The sequence below is a fragment of the Mastomys coucha genome, unplaced genomic scaffold, assembly GCF_008632895.1.
Source record: "Mastomys coucha isolate ucsf_1 unplaced genomic scaffold, UCSF_Mcou_1 pScaffold3, whole genome shotgun sequence".
NCBI classification, from domain to species: domain Eukaryota; kingdom Metazoa; phylum Chordata; class Mammalia; order Rodentia; family Muridae; genus Mastomys; species Mastomys coucha.
Genome location: NW_022196909.1, coordinates 65,903,223 through 65,928,152, shown reverse-complemented (window position 1 = coordinate 65,928,152; position 24,930 = coordinate 65,903,223). Strand labels below are relative to the sequence as shown.

The following is a 24,930-nucleotide window of genomic DNA, read 5'->3' as shown; positions in this document are numbered from 1 at the left end:
ATTTCTTTGAGGGTGCTATTTATGTCTTTCTTAAAGTCCTGTATCATAACCATGAGAAGTGATTTTATTTCTGAATCTTGCTTTTCCGGTGTAATGGTGTTTCCAGGACTTGCTATGGTGGTTGAATTGTGTTCTGATGATGCCAAGTGACCTTGGTTTGTGTTGTTTATTTTCTTATGCTTGCCCCCCCCCCTTGCCATCAGGTTATCTCTAGTGCTATCTGTCCTTGCTAAATCTGACTGGAGCCTGTCCTTCCTGTGATCTTGATTCTGTCAGAACTCCACAGAGTCAAGCTGTCTCTGGGATCCTGTGATTTTGGGATCCTTTGATCCTGGGCTTGTTAGATCACCTGGGAGTGGGGCTTTCTCTGTGTGTTGTGGGACTTGCTGTGGAGCTTGTGCCAAAGGTCTGCTCAGGACACCAACCCAGACAGACCACAAGGAACCCGAGTCACTGGGCTGGTGGAGTTCCTGTGTGCATGGTCCTGCTGGTCCCAGTTACTGCCAGTGTTGGGACAGATGTTGGTTCCTCTGCACCTCTGATCCTGGGTGTGTCAGAGCGCCTGGGAGTGGAGCTTCCTCTGGGTGTTGTGGGACTGGCTGTGGAGCTTGAGCCCAAGGTCTGCTCTGGACATCAGCCAGACAGATCGGAAGGAACTCGAGTCCTTTTTGGTTGGTTTTCAAATATCAGATTGCCATTTTATTTATTATTCTTTTTAAAGCAGGAATAAAATTTCTTGTTTTATTTTTTGGTATATGTCTACATTATATCATGGCCACCTGGAATTTGATTTCTGTGCTTAGGCAAATAACTTAAAAATAAGCAATTTGTTGCTAGGAAGATGACTCAGCTATTAAGAGCACTGCTGCTCTTCAGGAGAGACAGGGTTCAATTCCCAGCAGCCACACGGCCGCTAAGTGGTAGCTCAGCCTGTCTGTGACTCCGATTCCAGGGCTCATGACACCCTTACACAGACATCCATGCAGCAGAAACACCAGTGTACATAAAGTCAAAATATCATTTTAAAAAATTAAACAATTTACAGAGACCTTAAAAAGCACAAAATTATTTGGGGGGTGGGGAAAGAAATCCTCAATGCAGAATATACCAACTCTTTCTCTGTTATCCTGACATTCTCCTGAGAGCTCCATTTATATTTCCACCTCTTGTCTAACTTCTCCTACTGTTACCTGAGCAGGGCTTTATGCTAGTATTATGTTCTGAGTTATACAGAAGGATGACAGTCTTTCCATCCACCTGGGAAGTATTAATGGAAAAGATGTTTGAGGATGTAAGAAAGTGTGATAATCTCCTTATAGACTTTAAATGTCAGCATTGAGGGTGAAAGCAGTGTGAGTGAATGTATTCCCTTGATTCACAAATGTTTGTGAACCACTTATGAGAACTACTTCCATATCTAAAGGGTTACTTCTTAATATGATTAGATAATGTAAGACAGACTATTTTCTTTTGCCAAATTCATTGTAAAACTTTAAAAGTTTTTGTTACGTGTGTAGTTGATAAGAGTTCTCACTGTTGAAATAGGCTTGAAACAGCCAATTTTAAATCTCAATGACTTGTAGGAGGTGACAGGATCCTGATCACTTTCTCGTCCTTTCACTTTGACAAGGGTTTGAACAAGTCCTTAGTGAGCATGAGTGGAGCCCAGTTTCCTCTCCTTTCAGATCTAGCAGTCCTTTGGGGTAGTTATTGTTTTGAAAGAAGCTGCAGGAAGATCAGCCTTGGAGAACCAACCCTTTATGATTATAGGGGTGATTCTTTTTCACATGTTTAAGTTAAATATGTGTATCAGGTATTTCTATTTTACATTGAAATCTGAAAATTTTAAATATTTTTTTCACTTTAAGAATCTTTTGTAGTCAATAAAGAGTTGACTCATAAAAAGGAATTTTTTTGTGTTTTTGTTTATTTGTTTGTTTTTCATGTCTTATTCTTTTTTTATTAGATATTTTCTTTATTTACATGTAAATTTCTCCATTCCCAGTTTCCCCTCCAAAAAGCAAAGAAACAAACAAAAACAATAAAAACAAACCCCTGTTGCCTCCCACCTCTCCATACCTGCCACCCCACCTTCTCCCACTTATTGGCCCTGGCATTCCCCTACTTTGGGGCACAGAACTTTCACATGGCCGCGCTCCTCTCCTCCTATTGATGATCAAATTGCAATCCTCTACTATACACATGCTGCCAGAACAATCAGTCCCACCATGTGCAGTCCTTGGTTGGTGGTTGAGACCCTGGGAGCTCTGAGGGTACTGGTTAGTTCATATTGTTGTTTGTCCTAAGGGGCTGCAAACCCCTCAGCTCCATTGGTCAAAAAGGAAATTTTTAATAATCTTTCTTCCTAATGACTGACATGCTACTTTCAACTATACTAATTATTGAAATATTACCATTTTATTTATCAAAATATGTTTAAATGTTTTTAATGATAGGAAAATTACTGTTTTAAATTATAGTTTATTTTGATGTTAGTGAAAATTGACTATGCTTAAACACTACTGACTGCTTAAATTACTTTAATGTTAAAGCTTCTTATGTACTTCTATTCCAAGTATTATACAGATTTTTGGATCCTTTGTAATATGAAGGTGAGAGGTTGAAAATTTTACATAATCAGAAATATAGTTATGTCAAAAACTGAGCCACTAATCAGTTTCAGACCATTTGCCATTTGCTCTGCATGCACAAGGCTCTGGGTTGATTCCCCAGATTCACACAAAATTTATATATACATACATGTATGTGTAACTGTATATATGTAATCATGGCATTTGTATACATGTGTGTATGTACAACTAATAATCTATACTTTTGCCTTGATACTATTTAGCTCAAGCTATATAGAATAATATTTCTCAACATAAATAGCCATTTTGCTTTAGTTTTGCCTGCAGATATTTTAATTTATATAAATAGAGCATAGGAATTACATAGGTAAGGGAGATTATCAGTTTAGCTTCATCTGATATTATTAGTCCTATGAGATTTTCCAAGTTTCAAAGGAATGATTATTACTACAATTCTGAAGTATATAAACTATACTTAATATTTTGTTAACTTAAATTTTCACTGAAGTAACGGATTAAAGAGAATTGTATACTAGGAAATTTTAGTTAAAACCTTGATATTATTTTAATCTGATAACAAATGAGTGTAGGTTCAAGTTTCTTTGGTTGCTGGCTACAAATCTAAACCTGTATTTTTTGGATTTATGAGGATAAGTCCTGCTTGGCAATCTTGTAGATCCTCAAGAGAATAGTTAAACAGTGATTAATCATTGTTTCCTCACTGAGTGTGCAGAAAAGAATGGAAAAGCTGCATTTCACACTTCTGAAGCAATTAATCCCCATGATCTTAGCCAGGTTTGTCTTGTAGATAAGTCGGGATACAAAATGGTACCTAATTTATCAATGTATGCATGCCATAAAGTATAAAACACACAATTTATTTCATATCATTTATAGTCAAATGTAAAAAAAGAGTGACTTTGCCATATCCAAGAGTGTTTTCTACATTACCTTCATATAAACTAAGTACCAGAGATTACAATGGGATTCCTGTTTATTGTGCACATCTGGTGCAGTCACTATGCATTTTCTCATTCACTTGCTGGCATTTTTAGTGATTGTGGCATAAATCACCTTGCTAATCAGAAACATAAGTGACGGGAAGTCATCTCCTTTTTTTGAACAATGGGAAAAAACATATGGCTTCTTAGACAGTACTTGGCTGTTATACTGTGTTTATGTGGCACTATTTTCTGGATTTAGAATTTCATATTAATTGCAGTGTTTTGGTCTGAGACATTAAACACCTAGGGCTTGAGGTCAAAATATTTATATCATCTTATATTAAAATGATGAAATTCCATGCCTTATTTTCTTTTAATTTGCAATATAAACAATTTGGAGATGAACTTTTAAGTGATAATGCATTGAAGAAAGTACATATATTTGCAATGTTTATTTGGCTCTACCTGTATGCATATAGTAAAGTACCTAGTTATTTTTTAAATTTTATCTATTTTGAAGCAGTTCATAGAACAGAATAAAACCATTGTCCTTAAAATGATAAAATGTAAGATAAGTTGTATTAGACAGGCAGTGGTAGCACACACCTTTAATTCCAGCACTTGGGAGGCAGAGGCAGATGGATTTCTGAGTTCCAGGCCAGCCTGGTCTACAGAGTGAGTTCCAGTACAGCCAGGGCTACACAGAGAAACCCTGTCTCGAAAAGACAAAAAAAAAAAAAGTTGTATGTTGATGAATTTTATAAGGTGGAAACTATGTCTGCTTATATTTTAATGAAAAAAATCAAAGATTGAAATTTTGTAGTACTTAAATGTATGTGTAGCTATACATCGTGACACATACCTATATCTTACCTTTAGGAGGGAGGAGCCTTGTGAATTCGAGACTACGTGGGCTACATTGTTAGACCCTGTCCTTCCAACTCCCATCTACCAGGTGAGATAATAATAAAGAACAAAAACAGAACTTGCTCCTTAAAATGTCTGCTATTCTTTTTGAAGTAGTCCCATTTAATGAAACAGTCCACTGGTCTAGAGTGTTTCTCTATTCGTCAGTGTAATTTAAAATAGGAACTTTACATTGAGATAAGATTTGTTTTGTTATATGTATGAGCTAATATTTTTAATAAAATGTCAATAATAATTTGTACTTGGAATTAATACATTTTATAGATAATGGTACATGATGAATAGAAGTAGTTTAACATAGTATTCATTTTGAATATTTTATTAAAAGTAGTTTTGTATTTACTCAATTTTTCTTTAGGAATCTTTATTATTGTGTTTGGTACCACCTGCGTTAGGAAAGTGAAGATCCACAAATTGAATAAAAGTAATAATGTAGGGTTTAAATTTTTAATAATTATTTTTATATGTTTACATATCTGAGTGTGAATATTGCAGGTGCCTGTGGAAGCTAGAGGATGATATCAAATCCTTGGAACTGGTGTGAGCTGTCCAGAGTAGGTGCTGGAAAAGGAATTTTGTCCTCTGCAAGAGGAATGTGAACTCTTACCCATGGAACTAGCCATCCAGTCCTGAATTTTGTTTTGTTTTCTAAATCATTATTTGTTTCAAATATACCTCTACCCACGTTCTGTAGTTTAATATGGTATATAGCAGAGTTATATATGGCAATTATTTCTAAATAAATTTTAATAAAAATTAACCAGCACTTGAAAGACTAAGAGAACTGCTGTCTACACTGAGACTTTTTGCCCATTCTCATGTCTTTCCTTTCAAGCCTTTGCCCTTCCATCCTTTGTTATTACCACCATATCATGCTGATTTTTATTTCTTATAGAAATCACTTTAAAGCAGTATAATATTAAGCATATAAATTTTATTTTGTTCTTCATAATATAGATTCTAGGAGCATAGAGTTTTGAAATCCTAAGAAATTACCATTGTAAAAAAAGTAAAAGTATCAGAACCAATGAGAAAAAATAAACTTCTAGTTTTCTTAAGTGAATACCTTGGGTTTTATTGGATGCCTGTAGTGAAAATTTCTGGCATCAAGAACTTGATGAAATTACATTAATTGAAGGCAGTTTTTGTTCACTCTGTTTTGAAAGTCAGGGTTCTCATTTCAGAGTGTCAGAGATTCAGGTTTTTATTGCACATTTTGTTTACATATTTTATTTTCAGGGTGAATCTGTTATACACTACCATTTTGTTGTCTTCTTTAGGATTAGAATGTTGGTACATGTTCCTAACAAAAGATAGTGAAATGGGCTCAAAAGCAGAAGTAAAGGTGTTGTTCTTTGCTATGTTTTCATGACCTAAAGAACAATGTAAGGACACCATTACTGTTTGTTCTCTGCCTGATAGTCTTTCTCTGCTGCTCTTTCCGCTGTTCATTTCCCTACTTTGGTTTTAAGATAGATAGTTCCTGATAGAATTGTAAAACTTTATAACATGGCAGAGAAGGCCAGAGACCTGGAACAGTTGCTTTCTGTCAGCCTACTCTATAAGAACTCTGGTTCTGTGACATGAGCAGCGTTATCATGACCTCGCTATTTACCATGCTGTCACCCTCCTAAAGTTCCCGGGCCTCCACAGTACCACATTAGCCCTACTTTCAGGCCCATTAACATTAGAGGACACTGTCAAGCCATAGCAACTGTTGGTAGTCTGTTGTTACTAAAGCTAACTGAGTTCAGTTTGTGTTCTGCTATGTCAGACTACTCTCGTCATTTGTCAGAAGCCTCTTGAAATAGAAGGATGGTTGCTTGAGTTATAAGAAAAGTAAAGTCATAAAAGAGAATAGGGTTTTATTCTAAAACAGCAGATCCCACCCTGTGGCTCACGACCCCTTGGTGGAAGTCAGATGACCCATTCACAGGGTGCCTGAGACCATTGGAAAACAGAAATTTTATTATGATATATAACCATAGCAAAAATATTGTTATGAAGTCCATCAAAACTAATTTTATGATCTGGGTTCCCACAACATGAGGAGCTATTTGTCACAGCATTAGGGAAGGTGAAAACTACTGCTCTAAAATGTTTGGAGACAGCTAGGCAGTGGTGGCACACGCCTTTAATCCCAGCATTTGGGAGGCAGAGGCAGGCAGAATTCTGGGTTCGAGGCCAGCCTGGTCTACAGAGTGAGTTCCAGGACAGCCAGGGCTACACAGAGAAACCCTGTCTTGAAAAAAACAAACAAAACAAAACAAAACATGTTTGGAGACAAATAACATGACCTTTGTGTTTTCTGAGAAGCTAGAAGAAAGATGTTCTTTTTCCTTTGCCAGTACATTAAATAATGGCTATTTTGTAGACTGCTGTGCCAGCAGTGTTGTGAAGGTTTGGACGCCATGGGTGACAGCAGTGCTATAACAAAGCAGGATGGAAAGAAGTATGTAGGACTTGTTGGGAGCAGGAGCCACCTGCAGAAGCTATAGTGGGTCTGGAGGTGACAGGAGCAATTGAAAGCAAGGGGACAGTGCAAAGAGTTGCATATGCTTGGATCATGGGCAAACATGGCGCCTGCCCAAATTACTTTGGAGCTGGTAGAATTAGTAGAGCAAAAATACCACAAGAGATGAAAACAGAGTGAAAGGAAAGGCATTGTTTGTTAAGGAACACATCAGTGTGCTTTAGGGTGACTTTGAACATGTACAAGAAGGTGGCTTGCTTTGGGGTAAAGGTGGGGAGCAAACAGCAACAGTTACAGTTTTGTAAACTAATAGATCCCTGAGATACTAAAGATCTTTATTCACTTTCATAACTTCTCCGCACAACAGTTAGCTTACTTCTGCGACAGAACAAGGTGTTGGATCAACAAAGCTGACATAGGATTCCTTCCCTTTAGAGCTAGATATTTATAGGGAACAGGCTGGCAGTTAAGTATAATAGCATCCTGTGCAAAGAATAATGTGACAGAAATAAGAATGGGTAGTAGAAGACATTGGAATTCTTAAAACTTCTAGGAGGTACATGCGAGGATTTCCGTGGAGACTTGGCAGTGTCTGGAGTGTTCTGAAGGACTAGAGAGTGAAGGGCAGCTGGGGAGGACTACTGCAGCCTCAACCATACAAGCAAGGATTCGGGGGTTTATGCTAAGAAATAGTGACACCTGAGATTGTGATTTTGAAGACCCATTCATTAAGTTGTGTCTGAGCTTTTAATTGGAAGGAGAAAGGGAAACAGGAAGACTGATGGCACAGAAGAGCTTCTAGTCTTAGTGCCAAGCATTTTATGATTTCTGAGGGGATGTAAGCCAGGAAGGGCTGTGTCACATGTACATGTGCATGGAGAGCCCAGGCACTAGAGTTAAGACATTATATTTAGGGTTGGTTGGGTGGGATGGATGAACTGAATTAGGTCAGAGGCAAAGAAGAAGATACCCCACTTTAGGAGTTAGATTGACCAAATCTTCCAGTTGATATCTAATGAGATGGTCTAGAAGGAAATAAAATCATTAGGCTTAGAGGACTAATTGGTTCTATTATCCCTTAGGTTTCTTAGATACAAGAGAAGAATTTGAAGAAGAGGATGACTGGTTTTTAGGTACCATGCTGGTTATAAATATTCAGGAGGTGATTGGATAAACATGTATTTCTCAAGCTCAGGAGATTAATTGCAGATATATTGTGGTTATCCTTAATGTTAGAAAATATTATTAGCCTAGCATATTTAATAGTTTGCTTAGCATTCTCCAAGCATTGAATTGTGTATTGATAAAGTGAAGATATGTAGGTATGTTTTACAGCTCCAAGCAAGATGGAACAGGATTCTACACAGAGAGAAGGATAGGATCTTGGGTAAGTTGAGTAGCTTTAAGCAAGCAGTGTGATGTGAAAAAACAAACTTGTTGAGGATGGAGGAGGGCAACATGAAGTGAAGGAAGACAAGAAACAGTGAACAGAGCATCAGTATGAGGTGTTGAGTGTGGCGTACATAATGCCCTTATGCACATAGAAGTGGGATGCTGTGAGACAACTCTGTCAGCCAAGATGTAGGGTTAGATATAGCAAGGAGCCATGATGGCTACCAACAAATGAAACATGTGAAGACTTCCCTATTAGAGAGAGATGCAAAATGAAAGTTTGGTGTTCTTCATTTAGGAAACACTTTCAAAATGTTTTCATGTTCAGGTCAAAGAACAAGACACAGAAAGGAGAGAGAGTCTGTGATACAGGAGAGTAAGTTAGTTGATTTTAGAGTATGTATATATATATATATATATATACATATATATACACATATATGAAAAGATCAAACAACTGAATCAAGACTAGTAGAAATAGTAGTTTGCCACAGAGGATGGCTTTAAAAATCATTTTTAGTTAAGCCATTGAGAATTCATACATTTTGTTTTGGTCATCTTCATCTTCTTCCTCCATCCCTTCCCACATTTGCTCCTCATTTCATATTTACTTTGTGAGCACATTTCTTTTCTTATACTCGCTCAGTTCTTTTATTGCTGCCCATATACTTTGGGCATGTGGCCATCTACTGGGGTGTGTTAGACCTACCAAGGGCACAACTTTAAAGACTTTCCCTCTCCCAGCAGCTTCTCTTTGTGAGACTACTAGACATTAGAGGACTATGAGATGACCATTGATGATCTTCAGGTACAGTAGGGACTGACATGGAGTTATTTAGGACCTATTTTGGGTAAAGCTTTAGGAAATGTAAGGTAAAGGAAAGAGGGTGCAGTAAGCGAGGGAAGCCTACGGACTGCAGTGAAGGCCTGGCACCTGTCCAGTGCAGGAGCCAGAGGGTCACATGCAGTCCACCTCAGCCTCAGCAAGAACCTCGTGAGCTGTCTGCATTCCACATGCTCTGTATTAAGCAGGAATGTTCTTTTAGCATGATTGTAAATGTATAGGAGGAGTTTATGGAGAATATGGCCTTTCTAGGAACAATATGGTCAGCTATAAAATTTTAACCCACAACTTTCAACAACAGTTTTTGTCCAAGACATATAGTTCCTTTGCTCTCATGGAGGGTATTGATGCTTTACTTGGATGAGAGGATCAAAGATGGAAGAAATTCCTGTTACCCCCATTACAAGCTCTGCTTTCAGCAAGTTAGGCATAAAATATAAGATACTGTATTCAAAATTTTCATGGTATTAATAGCTGATGAAGCTCATTAAAAGAGATCAGTGATCTGTAAGATGTTAGTTAAAGTGGTATGTAAAATGTGTCCTAATGTCTAGGATTGTTGAGAAAAAAAGATAAAAAAGGAGAATAGAGATTAAAATTAAACACTCCAACAAGAAACTAGTGAGTTTGAAGGTGCTAATGATAGCAGTGAGACAGAAATTAGGGCTAGATGGAATGGGGATGACAAGCGGCATGGGGAGTTTATAAAAGACCTTCAGAAAAGGTTGTTGTTTTGAAATCCTGTCATGTGTACTGGGAATAAATTTAACCAACAGGAAATGATAAAGATGTATTTGCATCATAGAATCATACCCATAAACATTGAGGATATTTAAAGACATTTTAACCAGTTGACTTTTGTACTGCCGCTTCTCTGCAAAGTAAGGTCTCAGACCCTCCTACATTCCAGGTTCCTTCCTTCCCTCCTCACTCCCTCTATCCTTTCTTCTTCTCCTCTGTTCCCCCTTCTCCCCTCTTTCCTCTCTTTTCTCTTTTCTTTTCTTTTCCTTTCTTTTCTTCTTTCTTGATTCATATTTTCACTACATAGCTTTGTTTGTCTTGGAACTCACTATGTAGATCAGTCTGGCCTCAAACTCACAGAGATCTGCCTGTTGCTGCCTCTGAGGTGCAGGGATTAAAAAGACATGAGTTACTACACCTGGCTAATTTCAAGTTTCTTTAGTGAGTAAATCTTCTTTAGTAATCAGAGAATACACATGTTCTTTTCAAAAATCTTTCTTTTTTTAATGTTTCAGTTTTTTTTTAACAGACTAAAAAATATTTGTGTTCATATTTTATTTCTCAAAAGAAAGTCAAGCCAGGTTATCTCTCCCAATGTCCTTATTTGTCTTTACAAGTTTCCTGATATACGTTAGATGGTATACATGGTTTTCAGCATCTGTGTCTTTGCAAAAGGAACTATGTAATCTGCTTGCTAACCAAAGTATGAGGAAATGAGTGTGGATTTCAAAAAAACACATTAAAATTGGGGTCTTGTACACAACTGTAATCCTAGTACCAGGTGAGGTGGAGACAAGAGGATCTTGAAATTCATTGGCCATCCAAGTTTTCCAAATTGGTGAACTCTAAGAGACCCTCTCTTAAAAAGTAATGTGATAGAGGAAGACATGCAATATTGGCCTCTGGGTTTCTGCACATGAAAGCTAATATTTATGTTAATGAACTGCTGTATAGCATGTGCTACATACATAAAGTTTAAAAGAAAGCATATCTGTGATGTAGCTTGACCTGATAAAGATCTGATAATGCTTTTGAAAGTACAAAAAATGTAAACTTCAGTTTAATAGATCCTTTTAAAAAAAAATCTGGATATATAACCTCTTATTTCATGTAACTGCGGTAAGGTCAAGAGCCACTCCTACTTTAGCTCTCACATATTATTTCATATCTTAGACTTGGAGAACCCCACCGATGAAAAGCCCAGGAGGACCTTTCTTTTAATCAGGATAGTCTTTCTAACTTACTGAAAAGACTTATGGTCCTTGAAGAATCTCTTCATTTTAGAAAGCGTTTAAGGCTCTTGAGGTAGAGTTACTGTATACTTGTCTTCATCATGGGTTCTATCTGCATGTATGTCTGTTATGTATTAACTGGAACTACACACACACACACACACACACACACACACACACACACACACACACACGCACATGTGTATATATATGTAGTAGAAATTTTCACTTGTGGCTAAGTTCACATTTATAATTACATAAGTATAATTTGTGATCATAGTATGTAAATTGTAAGTATATATAATATAAACATTTACTGGGTGATTTTCTCAAACAGTTGCATTTTTTCTCATTCTTAACTAATGAATCATTCTTTGAGTTTTTTTTTAAGAAATAAACTTAAATTTTTACATTGATTGACTTTAGTCTGAACTATATAAAGTATAGTCCTTTTAATTGCCATTTTATATGCATTATGGATAAAATTATGGAACTTTTTATATTCATGTAAATTTAAAATTAAATTTAAATTTACTACCATATGCTTCAATAGCAAAACATAATATAGGCTATTATAATCATTTATATAAATTAGTTTTTAAAACCCATTCAATATGCTTAATCAATATGTCATGAATTTCATATGTATATAGTTGCAATCCTTGTAAATTCTATAATATGTACTTTTATAGCACATACAGATTTTAAATAAAATTGAATATACTTTTCTAGCCTGCATTATGGAGGAACTTCTGCTATTGTACAATTGGCTGATCAAGTATCAGCAAAGAACCATTTATACTTAAACAAGCCAAATTTTGTTTTCCATCAAAATTTTTATTTATAATTACTGATTATCCTTTTTTCAAATCTGCACATGATATAGAACAATCTGGAAAGTAAATCTTTACATCAAATAAGTTTTCAAAATATGCTCTTTTTTGTCTGTGGAGACTCCTGATCTGTGGGTATAATTCTTTATGAAAGTCAAGGCAAATACAAGACATAACTGTGTGTTTTGAAAATTAGTGAGGAATAGAAGTACATTGACTTTTATGGTGCCAATGGCTCTTACCATAAAGGAAAAAATGCTATTCTGAGAAAACACAACTCAGAAGACAGTCATTTACTATATTATACCAAATAGAGCTCCTCTTATGAAAGAGAATGAAATTACATTTTCAAATTATTTTGTTTTTATTTACATGTATGCATGCATGTTTGTGTGTGCATGCACGTGTGAGTTTGTGTGTGTGTATGCCCTGCGTGCATGGATATGCACACCTGTGTGAAATGTTTGTGTGTGAGTGCGTGCACATGGTTTGTGCATGCCACAGTGCTTGTGTAAGCTGAGAGTCTAGATTTTTGTTTTGTTTTGTTTTTTGTTTTGTTTTTCAAGACAAGGTTTCTCTGTGTAGCCTTGGCTGTCCTGGAACTCACTCTGTAGACCAGGCTGGTCTCGAACTCAGAAATCCGCCTGCCTCTGCCTCCCACGTGCTGGGATTAAAGGTGTGCGCCACCACCGCCCACAAGAGCCTAGATGAAAGGCTGCTCTCTCTGTCCTCTTACCTTGGGTTCTGGGGATCAAATAGAGTTCTCAGGTCTACACAGAAAGCTTCTGTGTGCTGACAGGTCTTGTTAGTCCTTCTTTTATTCTTGGATACAGAAATTTTAGTTTAATTTTGTAAAAGTTGTATGATAGTTATTTGCTAATATCTTGATTGAAAAGCACTGTGCTATTCTATATTTCCTGTGTAATTATAAAAATAGGCTTTTTTTTTCTTTAGTAAAACTTTGTGGTTATGCAACTCTAATGGTTAATAAAGAACAATGTGAAAGAAGGTGCTTCAGTTAAGAGCATTGACTGCTCTTTTAGAGGATCCAGCTTCAATTCTTAGCACCCACATGGTGGCTCACAGCTGTCTGTTTTAGGGTATCAACACTTTCATTTGTCCTTTGCAGGTGCCAGGGACACGTGCCACATGAAGTACACAGACACATATTTAGGCAACATGCCTATACAAACACACATTCAAACACGTATGCGCACATACACACACACACACACACACACACACACACACACACACACATACACGGGGCGGGGGGCGAATAAAGTCATTTCTACATAGTTTTGGCAATGCTGTTCTGTAAGTAATCCACCTTACAATGAATGTTGAGCTACTTTTTAGTACACTGTAGTTAAAAAGAACTTACTATGATTTTTAAAAAAGAATAGGGCATGTTTATTTAGCAATCTCTAATTTTCCCAATTTCTACTTCTTTTTCCTTCCCCTCATTCTATTAGCAAAATGTACAGTAAAAACCCAGAGATATTTCTTATATTCTTAGAGAGTTTTTGTCTTTAGTTGCCTGCTGGTGTCATTTGATCTAAATCCTTCTGCATTCAAAAAGAAATGGAAAATGTGGGAAGGTTCATTGTTTTCTCTTGATTTGTCTCTTGCACATTCTTTGCAAAGCTGCTATGCCTTCCAATAGGAGAGGAGTTAGGGAGGAAGAGCATCCTTACAGTCCCTTGTTGTTTTCAGTCAGTGGGTCAGGGCTTACCTAATTTTAGTAGGTAAATCATAAAACAGAATTATTTTATGCCTAAATGCCAGGTTTTTGATAATTTTTTATGCTTATGCTTTCTCATTATTATAGGGACTATTTTGTTTATTTATTGACAATTTCTAATTGTTATCAGAAAGTAGTGAAGGCTGCAGACTCAAAGTAATTTATTTTAAGTGTGTAATATTAACTATTGTGCTATATATACATTTTATATTTATGTCAGGAAAGGGTTGCAGAGGGGTGCTTTACAACCACCTTTTCAGCTCTAAATAGCTATTGTGTACATATGGTAAGGTACTGCTGCTTAACAATTAGTAACTGCTTTGATGAAACTAAATTACATGTTTAAGTTCCCATCAGGAAGTCGCTTCACATATCTGTATTAATGTATTCAAGGCTCGAGAAGGAAAGTTAATTTTCCAGCTTAAATATTTAATTCAAGCTTAAAATTTAGTCTGTAATTAGAGCTCCCAAATGGCAGGAACATGGAGTATTTGTCCATTTTAATTAGATTGTTGTTTACCTATTAATTATATATCATATCTTGTCATATAGTTTTGATGGTAACAGATGGTGCTATGAGTTAGTAAGGGTTTGAACAAAATAAGATTCCACATGATTTATTAAGTTGCACTTTATTAGTGAATGGTCTGCTTTAATCAGGTTATTCTCCAAACGAAGGACTATGAAACATTTCACTAGTTCTGGTAATGATTTGTCAGCTCCTTGTAATACTAACCATAAAAGAAATTCAAAATGAGTGATGTATATGTTTAGTGTAAAATGGATTATTTAGACTTCTTTTTAAGGTATATATATTGTCAAATACTATAATTGGTAGTAAATTGAGTATAATTTCCTAGGATAATGGTAGGGATCAAGAATTCAATGCCAGAATATATCCATGAGGAATATTGTGTGTGTGTGTGTGTGTTTGTGTGCACATGCACGTGTGTACTTACAGTCTGGGATAGGAAATATAAAAGGATAATTGTGCTCTTTTTCATTTTGATAAAGTCTTCTGCTACCTATTTTTGAGTATAACAACAAGGTAAGATTCCCTGTTTACTGAAATGTCTGGGCATTACTTTGAGTCTGGGGGAAGGTGATCAATAAGATTCCCATTTTCAAGAAGTAAATTGTCTGCTCTCAACACTCTAGCATGTTTGCTGTAGTCTGTGTTACCATGTTCATTACCAAATATAAACCAATCTCACATATCCGTATGTGTCTAGAGAAAGATAGAGGAATAGAAAATGTGGGAAGAAGGAGGAAAGAATTATTTGAAAATTTCCTGTTACATACCTTATTTGAAATTTAGTATAAGTCTCAATATATTATCTTAAAAATAACCTTGATTCTTTATTTGGCAGGCTATTATTTTATTACTTGGAAGGCAATCATGATCAGTTTTTAGGTAGCAAAAGGAAATAGATTTTTTTAAACTAATTTTAGGTTTAGCACAGGCTTTCTAACACATAGCAGATCGCTGTGGCCCGGCCCTCTGTCACTTAAGAACTGAGGAGTTTTATGTGTTTTTGTTGACTTCTTTGTTTCTATATTTTAATTTGTCTCTGATTATGCTTGTCAGCTTTTCATCATGACAAGTATCTGAAGTAAACTTACAATGAGGAAATGTTTTGTTTATTATTTCAGGGGTTTCAGTTGAAGATGTCTTTGGCCCAGTGGTTTTAGGTTTATGGATAAAGCAGTAGAGCATGGTGGCAATGCCTTGTGGAGAAAAGCATTCACTTCATGGCCAAGTCATGAAAAAGGGCAAGAAAGTGGAAAGAACAGTTGGGTTCTCATCAGTCCCTCACGTCCCAACAACTTAATGACTTCTTGTCAGCCCCATCTCTTAAAGGCCTTATCACCTCCCTGGGGCAGCACCCTTGGAAGCAGGCATTCACCACATGGCTCTTTGAACTATACATTGATCTTTTAGTATCATAATTCTTAAGAATAGGACTGTATTTTAAATTATACAGAAGTCCATATTTTTACAGTTGACTATGTATATACTATGGTATTTGCATATGTGTAGAATGATACTGAGTAGCTGAAGTATGCGAGCTTGCTTTACATATTACCGAACTATGATCTTTGTATGTTAAGATATCTTTAGATATTAGATTTGTTGAGAAAAGATAGTGATTCCCTTCTCCTGTCTCATCCCAGTGAGAAATGGTCACTTTGTTATGGTCTCATGTACTTTTTCCCCTGGAATTTTGTGTGCCTAAAACGTGGTCCAAATATTGTGCTATAACATAAATTTTGAAAGACTTTGTGCAATGGCTTTAGTAGGTTCAAGATAATGTTAAACTAAAAAGCACTGGGGAAGACAAAAAGAGGAGGATCATGAGCGTGAGACTTTCCTTGTTGATTGATAACATGTTCAATACAAGATAGAGCCACATAGTAGGACCTATATTGTAAAAGTTATTCACTTAGAAGTAAACAGTCTTTGTTTGAATTTCTAATGTTTTTGTCCTTTGGATAACTATAAATTTATATTTTATTTAACAGAGTTTATTAACTATCATGTGCACTATTTTCATGAATGACCAGCATGATAACCTTAAGCAGCATTAGTGACACACACACATACCTTGACAGTGTTCAGCTGGTGACACCCTCATCAAGAGAGAAACCTTATGCCTTGGACTGAAAATGATTCTTGAGCTTCATGTTGTCTATGAATTGTATTTTAGGTATTCCAAACTTTTGCGCTAATATCCACTTCTCAGTGAGTGCATACTATGGGTCTTCTTTTGTGACTGGGTTACCTCACTCAGGATGATATTATCTAGTTCCATCCATTTACCTATGAATTTCATGAAGTCATTGTTTTTAATAGCTGAGTAGTACTCTATTGTGTAAATGTACCACAATTTCTGTATCCATTCCTCTATTGAGGGACATCTGGGTTGTTTCCAGCTTCTGGCTATTATAAATAAGGCTGCTGTGAACATAATGAAACATGTGTCCTTGTTATATGTTGGAGCGTCTCTGAGTATATGCCCAGGAGTGGTATAGCTGAGTCCTCAGGTAGTATTATGTCCAGTTTTCTGAGGAACCGCCAAACTGATTTGCAGAGTGGTTGTACTATCTTGCAATCCCACCAGCAATGGAGGAGTGTTCCTCTTTTTCCACATCCTCACCAGTCTGCTGTGCCACCTGTAGAAGACAGGGCAGAAAATCTGTAAGAGCCAGAAGATCAGGAAGTTTACTGTGAAGCTGTGTCTCCTGGTAGTTTCAGAAGTCTTATCAGTATGCCTGCCTAAACATGAACCGAATACAGACAACATTAGATATGCTAAATGAGACTGGGAGAAGACCATGAGGCCTCAACTAACACAAAGACCACAGGGAACTAAGACATTCTGAGAGCACATATAATGCACACACACACACACACACACACACACACACACACACACACACATGCACACATACACAAACATACACACATATACACACACATACACAAACACACACACAAACACAAACACACACACATACACACACTCACACAAACACATACACAAACACACACACATACACAAACACACACACACATACACAAATACACACACACACACACACACAAAATGAGGTTAGAAGCCATTAATTTGAAAGAAAGCAAGGAAGAGCATATGGGAGGGATAGATACAGGAAAGGGAAGGGAGAAGTAATATAATTTCAAAAAAATAGAAGAAATTTAAAAATTGATTAGAAAATTAAAAGGCAAATATAAATTACTCTGATTTGAAAAGTCATCTCTTCCTAACAAAAGCAGCAATGGAGATAGAAATGAAATGATATCTTCCTTTCAACCGAGTCTCCCAAGTTCTGGTTTGTCACTTCCCTGCATGAATCTCTGTAAATATTTCTACAACTGTCCATGTATAGGCTTGGCTTTTCAACTAAAATTATAGTATTTATTCCTATCCCCTTTGGTATTTAATTGAATCTTTCCATAGAAATCATTTATAAAAAATATTTATAAGAATGTGATATTTGGTTAATCAGTTTTATTACTCATATGGACTTGATCTATGATGATACATCTACTGAGCCAAATTAGCTGGAAGAATTTCTAGAATTTTTGGTGAAATGACTACTCAAGAAAGGTGACGTCTATGTAAGCTGTTAGTTTTCTGCAATTGATGTTTTTAGGCAGAAATTTACAAAATTAATATATCCCAGTATATCCAGGTCCCCAAGCACACAGGTTTTCTTTAATGTGCCTCTCTAACAGTACTGATAACCAGCAATAGCATCCAAATGTCACATATTCCAAACACTAAGAGATAGGGATAGATCAAAGCTATTAAGTAAACTTTAATATCTTAACAGAGTTTTTCACATAACTGACCAAGGAACCTCAATTAATACATTTGAATTGGATTTTTTGACTCAGTTTAACTTTTCCTTCTTTTTGTTCCCTTTATTCACTGGCATAGTATTTTTGTGTAATGTTTGGTAGCTCCAAAATTGAAATGATAATGTAGTGTACTTAAGGTTTGATGTCCAGATCCTGTTTATTTATGTATTTATCCATCCATTCATTCATTGTATATACAGTAAATCAATAACCACTTATCTAAGATAAGTTCTAAGAAACAGAGGTAAGGTGTAGTAAGATCCTCACAGGTGTGTTAAGGAATTAACTGTTCCTGGAGTAAAGATTGGAAATACCTTCTTGTAAGCACCTTCATGCCTTTCTGATTCTGATTTTCATTTCTTGTTGAAATCAGCAAAGTAATGGAAAGCTTACTCAGTCTAAGATTCAGTTGAATTTTACTTCTTTGATTAAGTAATTTTGACTTCACAGTTTTAGGCACTTTATATATTTTTTGGTTGAAATTTAGTAAGTTATGTGTTTGTGGTTCTGTTACACTGTCCATTCCTTCAGCTTAAAGGTAGAATCTGCAAGAAGTTGCTTTCTTAGTCACACCTATTGTGAAACCATCCTTTTTCTCTCTTTTGGTAAGTTCTACATTGATTTTAAGATCATGTTAACATAAAATGAATTGTGACCTGCTTCTTTTTAAAATATATATTGTAAGACCATTGAAACATAAACTGTGGCATTTCATTTTTAATAAATATTATGAGTCTGTTGAAACATTATACAAATGATCAGTTTTTTGAAGCCTTATTAAAACTTAACCATACTATAATCACAGTACATCTTTGATTGTATAAATGTTGTAATGGTAGAAGAAATTTTTGAGTATATATTCACTAATAATAAAATAATAAAAGTAATAGTATGTTCCCATTCCTTGAAGTTCAACTAAATATGTTCTTTTTCATTTCTACCCATCTCATATTTTTGCTTTGTTGATAATATGTTATCTCCTTACCTTAATCTCTGTGGTCTAAGATATCTTACCTAGATATCTTATACTGTCTCCTTGAGTATTTCTTTTTTCTTTCTTCCTTCCTTTCTTTCTTTCTTTCTTTCTTTCTTTCTTTCTTTCTTTCTTTCTTTCTTCCTTCCTTCCTTCCTTCCTTCCTTCCTTTCTTTCTTTCTTTCTTTCTTTCTTTTCTTTTCTTTTTTTTTGGAGCATTTCTTTCAATACATTGGGTTTTCTGTTTCTGCTTGACCAGCTTACTAGAATGTATTTTGTTAAACTTTTCAAAGCAGGAAAAACCGAGGTTATTTAATTTCCCTTAGGTAATATTTATTTGACTTAATACTGTAATTTTGCTTTTACTTTTGTCAGTGGCAGAGATGGAACCTTTGAACCTAGAGCACATGATGCGCCTAGAGCACATGATGCGCCTAGAGTACATACACCACTGAACACTTCACGTTCCAGGCTTACTGCATTATTTTTGTGACCATCTGGAGGAAGGGCTAGCCTATCATTTGTTATATATTTTTTCTTTTAATAAAGTGTCAATCTTTTATTTTTCCATTTTGACTAAGCATGATGCAATTCTATTTTTAAGTCTTTAATTTTAAACCTTTCATTATAAAATAGAACACAGATGCTGAAAACTAATCCAAAGAAAACATGTATCTTGGATTATGATTCCATATCTATGGAATGAATGTTACTTGAGTTCCGGATAAAGGTTTGTCTGCTACATCAGAGCCCTCATGGTCTATGAGAGTTCAAGCCTTCCTCCTTCCCAAAGTCACTCTTCTTTTGGCTCTCACAGCAGTACTTTATTTCAGTCTGTGGTGTTAACATCCAAGTGTGTATCTCTAGACTTTAGGGTTTACCTTTCAAATATGTTTTAATCAGAATTATTTTTACAAATAACTCTAGTGGTTTTGTTTATGTTTTTTTCTTTTTGCTTTTACAAATGATCTACTGAAGAACCTGTGTTGTTTGACCTGTCTAATTGCTAAACGTTATCATTCTATTAATTTTATACTAATATTGCAGTTGAACTTTTTGTTACATATTTACTTTTAAATCAAGATGGATAAGTTTAATGGGGTTTAGGTATAGCTCCATAATCAGGGTACTACAGTAGGTACTCTTATGTCCTGTCATCATCAGGAGGCACAAAATACTTTGTAAATTTTGAATGCTTCTGACTATTTGTAACTCAAAGCCTAGAATCATTAATTATTTCTTTTTTTATTGAAAATTGTAATTAGAATATAGATTCCATCATGTCCTCCTTCCTTTTCCTCCTTCCAACCTTACCCATGACCTCCTATACTTCCTCTCAAATTGATGACCTTTTTTATTTTAGTTCTCTCTCTCTCTCTCTCTCTCTATCTCTGTATGTGTATGTTTGCATACATATAAACTTATATGTATTGTATTACGTTTAAAGTAAATATGAAGTAATATGGATTTTTGAGGCTTGGTCAAACATTCTTGGTGTTATTTGTTTGCTCATCCACTCCTTTCGTTTTGTATTGATGTTCCTTACCCCTTTCCAATTAGAAATTCGCTGCATGGTTTTTTTTTTCCCATTTCTACATTCTTATCATTTGAAACTCTAGTACCTACCCTCATTTTCACTTTTATTTTCCAGGTTTCTGTGGCTTTTCACATCTGAAATTTAGAACTAGGAACCCCAGATGAGACTGAACATGTGGCATTTGTTTTTCTGGGTCTGGGTTATCTTTCTTAATATTATCTCTCGATTTCTGTATAGTTTGGAGTTTTATGATTGCACTTTTCTTTATACCTAAGTAGTATTCCAATGTGTATACTTACTACATTCCATTATTTATGTAGTTTTATGATTGCACTTTTCTTTATACCTACGTAGTATTCCAATGTATATACTTACTACAGTCCATTATCTATGTGTTGATGGACACTTAGGTTGTTTTCATTTCATGGCTACTGTGAAAAGGCAGCAGTGAACATAGACGAGCAAGTACCTGTGGAGTGAGATGCTGTGTCCTGTGGCAGATGCCAAGGACAGTGGGTTTTTTTTCTTTTGCCACAGCCTTCATATCCTTTGTTATCAGTTATTTCTGAATGAAGTGATATAAAGTCTTAAGTTGTTTTACTTCTCAACGATGAAACTTTTTGAGGTATTTTGTACGCATGTAAGTTGAGTTGTTTGGTTTTTTTAACTTTTTACTTTTGAGTTCTTTCGTATGTATGTATGTATGTATGTATGTATGTATGTATGTATAGATTCTTTGCTTTGTGGGTTTCCTTTCTACTTAATGGTTTCTTTCCTTTGCTATATAGAACCATTAAGTTTTATGAAGTCTCTTTTGTCCGTTATTGACCTTAATTCCTTGACAAGTGAACTCTATCCCGAGATCCTTTTCCTACATCTGTATCTTTTTAGGGTACTGCCTAGGCTTTTATTTTTCCCCAAGTGTTTTAGCATTTTAGATTTCCAGTTGGGATTTATTTATTTATTTATTTATTTATTTATTTATTTATTTATTTTTGGTATTGTTCAGAGTAAAGGATATGGGTCTAATTTTATTCTTCTGCATGTAAACATACAGTTTTCCATCATTATTTATTGACGGTACTGTCTTTTCTCCTGTGCATGTTGTTATATAAATTTTTTGTTATGAAAACTCTTTACATATGATCTTTCACATTTTAAATTTGTGGTAAACAAGAACCTATTCTATCATTATATTTAAATATTATATTGTTCAGGAAATGCAGGCTCTACCTTTTCTTATATATTATAATAACTTTTGTTTTCTCTTATATAGTCATCTCTGCTAATGTCTCAATGGCATTCAACTTTAAAAATCTGCTCTTTGAATTGTCAATAGGTATATTTTATATAGATACTAAATATTGAGTCTTTAAGATGATCTATGTTTTTAGTTTTTTTTTTTTTTAACTCTAGTGATTTGTTAGAAGGATAAATGATGGAACAAACATCTCTGGAATTACAAATGTTAACAGATGTTAAAATGTGTCTAGTGTTTTGTTATTTTTTTAATTTTGAGGAATTGTCAAAGTACTAAATGAACTAGGACTCTAGGATAGAAAATAGCAGATAGATACTAAGTAATCATGAAGTAGATGTAAAGCTCTATGACATGGAGTCTAGACTCTGCTTTCTGATATAGGTGTGGCAGTGTAATTAGGATTATGATGTAGAGGATGGGTTGCCAGCTAAATCAGACCTAACATTGTGCATAGCTCATACACAAGTCTGGTTCTATGCTGAAATGCTTTAGTAAAAATGAAAGAATAGTGCTTTTTCTTGACATATGAGCATTGTATTAAATTCAAATTTGTTTCCATAAGTAAAGTTGAATTTATTAGCCATTTTTATTCATTTACCTCCAAGTTGAATAGTTGCTAGAGAGATTCTGTGGCCCACAAACCCTGTCATTGGCTCTTAGCAATTTACATTTTATAAACTTCTGTTAGGATTACCTTTTCTTTCATCATCCACATTTCAAGGTTTTTGTTGCTGTTATTCTCATTTGCTTTACTTAATAGGTTTGCTATATAGCCCATGCTGGCCTTGAGGTTTCTTTGTAGCCCAGGATAGCTTACTACTTAAGATAGTCCTATCTTTTTGTGAGTTCTGTTACTATAGGTTTGCTGATTAGTTATTTTGTTAACTTGACCCAAACTAGCCTCCTCTGTGAGGGACCTGAATTGAGAAAATGTTTGTATAAAATTGGCTTATAGGCAAGTGTGTGGAGCATTTTCTTGATTAATGCTTTATGTGGGAAGTTCATGCCTACTATGGGGCGTGCCTCCCCTGAGCACATGACATAAGAAAGCAGGCTGAGCCAGCAAGCCAATGAGTGGCACTCCACTTTGCTTGGGGCGTGCCTCCCCTGAGCACATGACATAAGAAAGCAGGCTGAGCCAGCAAGCCAGTGAGTGGCATTCCACTTTGCTTCGGGGCGTGCCTCCCCTGAGCACATGACATAAGAAAGCAGGCTGAGCCAGCAAGCCAATGAGTGGCACTCCACTTTGCTTCGGCTCCCACTTCCTTTTCCTACCTTGCCTTTCTACCTTGCCTTCCTTTAGTAATGCACATGAAATTGTAAGAAGAACTAAACTCTTTATTCCCCAAGTTGGTTTTGGTCATGTTTATCGCATTAACAGAAGAAATAAGTAGTGTGATAGGCATGCCTCTCAGTGAGTTTTCTTTGTTGTGTTCTTGGTGTTGTAAGACAGGATCTTATTATGCAGTCTATAGTCAGCTTGAATTCATGATGCTTTTGCCCCTGTTTTCTGAGTGCTGAGTTTATAAGAACAAATAGCTTATCACAAAAGGTTTTTCTAAATTTCATGTCCCCAGATATAATTGAATAAAACTTCTTGTGATCAATAATTATGGTAGCAGTGAAATTTCATTTTTTTTTTTACTTTTTTTTTGTTTGCTTTTTGTTTTTGTTTGTTTATTTGTTTGAGACAGGGTTTCTCTGTGTGTCCCTGGCTGTCCTGGAACTCACTCTGTAGACTCAGAAATCCGCCTGCCTCTGCCTACCAAGTGCTGGTATTAAAGGCGTGCACCACCACTGCCCAGTGTACAATTTTTTTCATTTGTACTTTTGTGTGCATATTCTGCAAGTCCATTTGAAATTGACTATGCTAATAAAGCAGCATTTCTTAAATGCTATTCAGAATGTCTTCAGTTTTGCTGTTAAATTATAATTTGAAGTAAGATGCTCATAGTTATACTTTTGCCTGTGTTAGGTTGTGAGTTTTTGTTTTCTGTGGAGATTTTATTTTCATGAACAATTTCCTTAAAGTTTTCTCAAATTAACATTTAAATAAGTAATTTGATGGTTAAAGTTATCCTGAAATCAAATGTTTTCAGATTTGGGGACTATATTATGATTTTATTTAGTATTAAACTTGGGAGTTGACATGCAAAATACTTTGTTAAGTATTTAAATTTTTATTTTGTTTTCTTTGGGGGATGGAAAAATGTGTCTTGGCATACATACATTCTATTCATAGGAAAAATGTTAATTTACTTTGGTTTTACAAATCCATATTTTTCCATGGTCTAAAGGTCTTCTTTTGTTGTTGTTTTTGTTTGGTGTTTGAGACAGGGTCTTACTATGTCTCCCTGGCTAACCTGGAGCTTAGACTATGCTGGCATGAACTCAGAGATCTACTTAGCTTTGCCTGTTAAGTGCTGGGCTTATAGGCGTGCACCATCATGCCAGCTTAAATGGTATTTTTCCTTTTCTGTATTATTTTTCATATTCATCAAAATAAGATAAATGTTCAAAAGTACAGTTCATTCCCATATGTCAGTTATTTTCATAGAAATTAAATAGAGGTCAGGTTTTGTTCTACTTGCTTGCATAATCTGAGAGCCATTCATGTTCTTGCTTGCAAAGTCTGAGAACCATTCATGAAACATTTTCCTAAGTTGTTAATGAAGATAATTCATATATAATTTTAAAAATGCATTACTATTTTGATAGAATAGAGCTGATTTTCAAATATGCTTTAAGGTACCACTTATAATCTATTGCATTCTAATAAGATTTCACAGCTTATAAGAAAAGATATATAATTAGGCTTGCCACCATCAGATCCCATACATGTGGAGATTTTTCTTTTTTTAGTTTGCAAGTTGGGTGAAAGGGTAGACAGACTGAAGATCTAGAGGCAAACTCAGCAGATATTTTAATGTCACAGTAAGTAAAAGAGGAACCTGAGTTGCCTAATGACCAGTCATGGAAGGAACAGATGATGATGAAATACAGATAGTGGATATGAACTTTAAAGTGTATGAGACAAAATGCCCATTTAATTAA

The 24,930-nt window shown here is 35.4% G+C and overlaps 1 protein-coding gene across 7 annotated transcripts in view; it reads left to right on the top strand.

Annotated features, from left to right (window-relative positions):
- The window catches only part of Tbc1d5 (TBC1 domain family member 5), a 518,011-nt gene that overhangs the window by 149,857 nt on the left and 343,224 nt on the right, over positions 1-24,930 (top strand). For all 7 annotated transcript variants that reach the window (XM_031348347.1, XM_031348346.1, XM_031348344.1 and 4 more), the window contains one exon: positions 4,415-4,490. The gene's annotated coding sequence lies outside the window, so the exon portion shown is untranslated. The remainder of the gene's footprint in view (positions 1-4,414; positions 4,491-24,930) is intronic.